Source organism: Maylandia zebra, linkage group LG4, assembly GCF_041146795.1.
Source record: "Maylandia zebra isolate NMK-2024a linkage group LG4, Mzebra_GT3a, whole genome shotgun sequence".
NCBI classification, from domain to species: domain Eukaryota; kingdom Metazoa; phylum Chordata; class Actinopteri; order Cichliformes; family Cichlidae; genus Maylandia; species Maylandia zebra.
In genome coordinates this window covers 18,620,222-18,628,234 of record NC_135170.1, presented here as the reverse complement: position 1 = coordinate 18,628,234, position 8,013 = coordinate 18,620,222, and positions in this window count along the sequence as shown.

Sequence of the window (8,013 nt, the reverse complement as noted above, 5' to 3'; positions counted from 1 at the left end):
TGGAAGGCTTTTAAATCCTTACCAGCAGAAGCTCGTGCTGTGCTATACTTGTTTGTCAGATAGAAAGAACATCGCAGCCTGATACTGTTCATCAAATCGCTGCCGCAAAGAAGGTGTAGCAAAGATTTTAAGAGCTGCATTACTTCAGACAGATTATTTCCGGCATTAATCAAGATATTTTATTTAAGAGATTAAATTGGCCGCCAGCGTTTCTCAGAAATCTGCCATACAAACTGCGTACAACAAATGAAACAAGTGCATTTGTATGCATTTGTGTCTTATAAATCATTCTAATAATACTCTAGGACTTTAAGTGCACTGAAGAAATTCTAGACAACATAACAAAAAAATTCTGTATGTGTTGATTAGTTTCAGAAATGTCCTTCCCACAGTCAGATAAGAGGTGTTGTGTCAGTCATTATCTTACTGTAACGTTGAGAAACTGACAAACTTTCACACCCGTTTAACACTATAATTTGCCAACTGTGTGGAGGTGAGAGAGAAGCCAGGCATTGCATTTCTCATGGACAACACACTGTAACACTATCAGTGTCGCTTTACACACTGATTGTTAAATGGCGAAGCCCCTTCGCCGTCTGTAAGCGAAACACTGGATTTTTCACATAGTCAGAAAAATGTATATCTAAAACTAGGCAAGAAGACAGAAGGGATCACGTTGTGATGTTGATAGCAGAGTTCCTGTCGAAGGTTCAGACATTTGCATCCTCAGCTAGGTTACACCCTTAAGCGGTTACTTTTAACCACCACGTGTCTTTTGAAGTTGCTTGAATTACACTTTTGGGGAAAAGCAGGGGCGATTTTAGGCCATTTTGGGGGGTGCTGAAGGACCCCCAAAATGAATCAAAGCACCCCCAAAGATTTCTTACTTTTTTTGACAATATTTGCTGTTTGTGTGACACACTACTAAAAATATAAAAAACATACAGTACTTGGTTGAGATGGAACATTTTAACAACAAAAGTATAGATACCCCCCCCCCCCCCCCAAATGGTTTGTTCCAGCTCACCTCTCCCCTGCTCTGGCTCTAGCACTGTTGCTGCCAGAGCGGTGGTGGCTGAGACGCAGCAGAGCAGAGGTGTAAGTGCCTGGCTTAAAACAGGAAATGTTTACTGCATTTAACCTTCAGTTACTCTTTATGTAGTTAGGTAGGAGTCAGACCATGTTTCTTTTTAGCTGAAAAACATTACACCCAGGTAACCTGCAGTGTTGAAAACGTGTTTTGCGACAATGTTTGCGACCCTACAATCCGTCCTACTGTGTAGTAAAATCAGCAACATTTGACTGTCTTGTTGCTCCCATTGAAATTTATACAGCCTATTTAAAATCTAAAACTTAAAATTGTCCGTAGCCTGCTGTTGTTACCACTGTCCTGTTTGAAATGGAATGAGAGAAGCTGCTTATTTTGTCACATGTGCATGTGCCGATATTGAACCCAGGAGCAACATTCAGGTAAGTGTAAGAACAAATGATCTCAATATTTATATATTTTATTAGATGTTCATGTGGTTTGGTTATTTGACTTTTGGTTGAAAGTAAACTGAGAGAGGACTTTTTTTTATTAGTGATCTTAATAATATGTTTTTTAATGAATGTAATTTTTTCATCTAATTGAATACAATCTATTTGTGTATGATTATCAGTCCAAAGAGGGAGAGAGGAAAGAGGGGAACATGAGGAGAAAGTGCAAGGTCAGGAAGAACCAGGTAAGAAAACAGACAAGGAACAGTGACAGGCAAAACAGAAACCGTTTAACTGCTTGAGAGAGTTGACTACCAAAAGTATTTGCCAACTTCAAGGTGGGGCGACACAGGTTAGAATGAAAGGAATAAATCTGCAGAGCCATAGTACAGGGTGGGCCATTTATATGGATACACTGTAATAAAATGGGAATGGTTGGTGATATTAAAGTCCTGTTTGTGGTAAATTACTATATGTGAGGGGGCAAACTCCTCAAGATGGGTGGTGACCATGGTGGCCATTTAGAAGTCGGCCATCTTGGATACAACTTTTGTTTTTTCAATAGGAAGAGGGCCATGTGACACATCAAACTTATTGGTAATGTCACAAGAAAAGCAATGGTGTGCTTGGTTTCAACGTAGCTTTATTCTTTCAGTGTTGGATTTGCCAAAATGTGGACGCAAGAAAACTGTTACTAATGAAGAAACAGCAGTGGCTGTCCTAGCTTCATTCAGCGAGAGCTCACAGCGTAGCACTCGCCGCATGTCACTGGAGAGTGGCATTAGTCGAACATCCCTTTGGCAGATATTAGCTACTCACAAATGGCACCCTTACAAACTCCAGCTACTGCAGCATCTCAACGAGGATGACCCAGATCAGCGCACAGAATTTGCAGAATGGGCAAAACAAAAATTGGAACAGGACCCTCAGTTCACGCAGAAGATTTTGTTCAGTGATGAGGTAAACTTTTATGTGAATGGTGAAGTTAACAAACAAAACCACTGCTATTGGTCTGACACTAACCCACATTGGATGGATCCCTCCAAGACTGTTGGAACAACAAAAGTGATGGTTTAGTGTGGTATATGGGGTACAACGATAGTGGGTCCGTTCTTCATCAATGGAGACCTCAAGGCCACTGGATATTTGAAATTGCTACATGATGATGTGTTTCCTTCTTTATGCACTGAAGCTGGCACGTTCCCTGAGTTTTTCCAGCAAGATGGTGCACCACCACATTATGGGTGCCAGGTCTGAGCATTCCTAGATGAACAGTTTGCTGGAAAGTGGATTGGTCATCGTGGGCCAGTTGAATGCCCCCCAAGGTCTCCCGATCTGATCCCCTTAGACCTTTATCTTTGGGGTCATCTGAAGGCAATTGTCTATGGTGTGAAGATACGAGATGTGCAGCACCTGAAACTACGGATACTGGATGTCTGTGCTGGCATTTCTCCTGCCGTGTTGCTATCAGTGTGTGAAGAGTGGGAGAAGAGGGTTGCATTGACAATCCAACACAATGGGCAGCACATTGAACACATTTTATAAGTGGTCAGAAACTTGTAAATAACTCATGAAAGAATAAAGTTACGTTGAAACCAAGCACACCATTGTTTTTCTTGTGACATTACCAATAAGTTTGATGTGTCACATGGCCCTCTTCCTATTGAAAAAACAAAAGTTGTATCCAAGATGGCCAACTTCTAAATGGCCACCATGGTCACCACCCATCTTGAGGAGTTTGCCCCCTCACATATAGTAATTTACCACAAACAGGACTTTAATATCACCAACCATTCCCATTTTATTACAGTGCATCCATATAAATGGCCCACCCTGTAGTATCTGCAGTAAAGATATTTTCATACATTGTACCATAGGCAAAGTTGCCTCCATTTATATATATTTTTTCAATAATGTGTACATTTCAAGGACTCTATTTTTGGAGTGTATTTTCATATATCTGTATTATATTATAAATACACATTAAAAGTGAATCTCTGTCCAAAAAATGCACTCAGTTTACTTCTTACTCACTATGATCACCATTCATCATTTTCCCCCAGTAAAGTAATTAAGGTTAGGATGTGTGTGTGTGTTTTTTAAATTCCAATCCATTCTTCTTTAGCAACATTTAAATAACCTTGATCAGATTTGATGGTTTTGTTACAGACTTTAAAAAAGTGTTTTGCTTTTCTTTCACAGATGTGGGGATTAAATTGTGTTAAAATGTACAAAACAATGATGTCATGTTTTGTGACGAGGACCCAGGCATTTAAGGATGCAGGGACTGACAGAGACAGGGAAGAAGTCTCATCGTGACGAGTAAAGTTTATCTTGCCTGGCTGAGCAGCTCTGGGTGCTCAGCACCCCCAAAGCTCTGATCCTAGAATCGCCCCTGGAGAAAAGCCTCTTTTAAGTCCAGGGTTGCTGACATAGACGGTAACCGTGGTTGCAAGGACCCTGCAAGGGTTCCTTAGTTAGCTGTCACCAACCGCAACTGGAAGATTTCTCTGTGCTGGCCATCTCGACTAAAATAACTCTCCTAAAACATGAAGATAGACGTGTGTTGATAAGCAAACCTAATCTGCAGTCTCCTCGTGCTGATTTTAAGCATTTTTCCTTCACATGTTTTATTGCATTGCACCTTTTTTTACTCACACCAGAAAGCAAAATAAATAAATGCATAAATAAATAAATAAATAAAAGATAAAAAGAAAAGAAAATGCTCCTTTCATCTCCTGAGAGAAATCTTTGTTGCAAATTACATATCAAATCTAACTTTGGGACTGGATGTTTGGTAATGGCGCTACACTAAAATAGCCTATCTATATTCAACTTTTTTGAAGGAAGCAACCATTTATGAGTCAAAATACAGGAATGTTCCCAGGGAGAATGGAGATGATTCATTATTAATAGGATGCTTTCCCCTCCTGGCTTTTTTTTTTGCTTGTTTTCTCTGGATACACTTCATGTCTTCTTTACATGTGCAATGCATAAAAGTTTTAATGGCAGTTGAACTGTTTCAGCAGGGGGTCTTTGCACGGTGAGAGCTGGTTTTAGTTCTCAAAGCTCGGACTATCAGATTCTTATGCTTAGTCTTCCTGTAAAAACCAAGCCCGATTCTCACAGGTTTTCATAAATGTGACCTGAATAACTGCTCTTGGTTGCTGTGCTGTTATGCAGTAAATGCAGCTTTCTACTGCTTTGAGCTTCTCAGAATGGCAGCCAATCAATGAACAGCCTTATTCAGTCCAGGCAGGACTGACAAATCAATGCGTTTTGGACTGTGTGATACTAATTATTTGAAGCATTCACGCTTTCTTTTCTGTACTTATTTAAATACAGTAGATGTGGTCACTGTAATTGACCAGGCATTAAATTGGCCTTAAAGAAAACATTTAAGAGATTGTTTATGCTAAGTACAGCCATATTGATCATTTTCTGATAAACTTTGGTTTTTGGGAAAACGGGGTGGACTCCACTGCCCAGATACCTCTGCAGCTGACACAGTCTTTTAAGGTACTCTAGTCAGTTTAGTCTGTTTATGTAATTATCCTTTGATTAATGTTAATGCAATACTGTGCTAAGGTTTTAATCCACCCCTCATTTCTTTATACTTTGCTTCCAGTTAGCCAGATTTTTTTGCTATTGGGCAATTGATTGTCACTTTCTGAAGATCTTTTAAAATTTTCCTTTGGATGTTTGTTATTATGATTTCAGAGGAAATGTTTTTAACTGTTAATCCACTTAACACTGACCTATGAATCATTCAAACTTAAGATAGGGCACCTAAGTGAAGGTGTTGTGTCTAGCAACACCTCAGAATGGTGTGCAGTGCGGTTAGCGTAAATTGGTAAAGTGGAGGACAAAAGAAGAAGCAGTAAGTCTAACAAACTATCTACAGCAGACAACACTAACTAAAACTTATGTACATAAGAAAGAGGGAGAAAAATCCAGCCAAGAATTGACCTCAGAGAAACATCTAAGCCTTCAGCTATAGCTTAATTAGAAAAGCTCTCAGTCAAAAGGACATTCTTAAGCAATGGAAATAGGGAGAAAAGGCTGAGGTTGGCCAAATTACATAAGAGCTGTAAATTACAAGAACCTACGTTTCATAACATTTAGTGCCACCGATCCTTTTTTTTCCTGCATGAGGAGGCTTCTCCAGTTTCATGTGTATCCATAGACAGACAGAGAGAGAAAACATGTGAGGTTAATAAAGGAGATACAGTAACACTTTCATTTTCTCATCACTACAGGCTGCAGAGTTCTCACAAAACTTTGGAGGTTATCTTTGTTCTCTTTTGTGCTGCGTGCTTGGATAATCTGCTTTTTCAGATCTTTACTTACTTTGTGTCTGTCTTCGCAGAATCCCCCTCTACCCCCCACCCCTCCAATCCTGTGGTGATAAAGAGCTTAACATGGATGGTTCAGGGTTATGGATATTTAGAAGTATGAGATACTTTTATGGCTGCAGATTTTGGTTTAAAAAAATCCACAGCAGGGAGGTTGAGGCAACAATGAAGAGGCTGAAGTGTTGGAGTAAGAATGTGAAAAAATGGAAAGGGATGTTGTGGAAGACGGGTAGGAGAACGGTTTTCACTGATAATAGTTAGGTATTGTTAAAATAACTGCATTAAAATCGTAATAATAAATGAATAATTTAACTCTGGTTAAATAGTAAATGTGTCTTCAACCTCCAAAGTGATCTTTAGATTGCTCCAATACATAAATAAATAAATAAATAAATGAACACTTTGAAAACACATCAGATGTCAATGGAAAAAAAAACCTGTTGGCTATATACTAATATGGACTGGGTAATGTGTTAAGGATTAAAGCATGCCACATCATTTGATGGCACTCCCCGAGAATCAAAGTGAAAAAATTATGTGGCAGGCTAGTTCCTCTAGCCCAAGTTTCACTGCAACATGTCAAAATGGAACTCAGTAGTTTGCATTGCAGTCAGGGTGCCGTTCCCTAGTCTGTAGTCTTTGTGTCCCTCTATTGAAATGCCTCTCTAGACCTTCATTTACTCACTTTAAGCTAGTCATGCTGAATGATGTTACAGGCATATCATGTTCTCCACATCTTCTCCAGACCCGTTCGTGTCTGTCACATGTACCCAGGTTGACCTTGGGCACATGTGTGAACACCACAGGGTGCCAGTGATGACAAAAGCCAGTTGGGTCCCACAGTGCCAAGCAGTGAACATAGGGCCTATTAGAAAATGTTGACTAAAAGCTGTTCCCTTAATTTTTTAAGCTGAGTATTATGAATGGTAAAACATTGGTTTTGGCCTTAGTGTGTTGCATTTGCATTGCATTTAAGTGTTCTCCTTGCTCTTGTGTGGGTTTGCATGTTAGTTTAACTGGTCATAGGTATGGATGTGAGAGTGTGTCATTACAAAAAAACAGAAAAAAAAGGAAACAAAGAAAAAAAAAAGAGAGTGTGTCATTGCACCGTAATGGATTGGTGACCTATTCAGCATATGTTGCACCTTTCAAAATATATCAGCTGGAATAGGCCCCACTGAAGTACTCTTCAGTGGTACTCTGATTGTAAATACTCTTGTACTCACTTGCTGCTACACTATCTGAACAATATACATTAAACAACAATATCTATAGACAGTTTTACACGGCTTGTGTTTGCAAAAACTACATCTAATATTATGTTTCACAATAAATAGGTAATGAGGCTAATATTTATCAAACATCCCGCTATAATTCTTGTTGCTGTTAATATTTTTGCTATCCTCCTTCAAATACTGGATCCTATTTAGGCTATAAACTGTGAAGATGAATTTAAAAAAAAATAATTGTGCCACACTGGTAAGTAGTGGGAGGTGGTGCACAAGAACCAGAGGCTGTTTGCAGAAACCAGGCAGTGGCCAGTCAGAAATGGCCTTTCATCACCTCTAAAAGTTTGTTTCAGACAGTGAATGAACCAAGTCTGCATCAATCCCCAGTATAAAAAATGAGGGTTTTATAGTGTGAATCACTATAATTAGTGATTCACACTATATTAAGTAGTTTTCAGGAACAGATTTCTTGAAGGACATTCAAAGCTCCTCTGTGGATCTTTGATGCTTTTTGTTCCTCTGTCTGTTAAGATAATCCCACACTGCTTCAGTAATTTTGAGGTCCAGGCTCTGAAGAGACCAATCCATGACTGATAGTCTCCCCCTGTCCGTTTTTCTATCCAGATGTGCTTCTACTGCAGTGAGCTCGTTGTCATACTGATAAATGAACCCTTTGTCAATTACAGTTTCCAGGTATAATTGACAATGGATTAAAATCTAACCGGACTTTTCTGTGTTCATAATTCCATCATTTTTGACAAGATCTTCTAAACCACTGACTGAAATGCCAGAGCCTCCACGTTTTTACAGATGGCTTTAGACACTAAGTGTTGTACCTTTCTCCTGATTTCATACAACTGAATCACTGAACTCAGTGTGATTTGAACCAGAAATGTTACACTTGTATGCCTCACTGTATTCATTCATAAGACCTGTTCACACTGATTTTC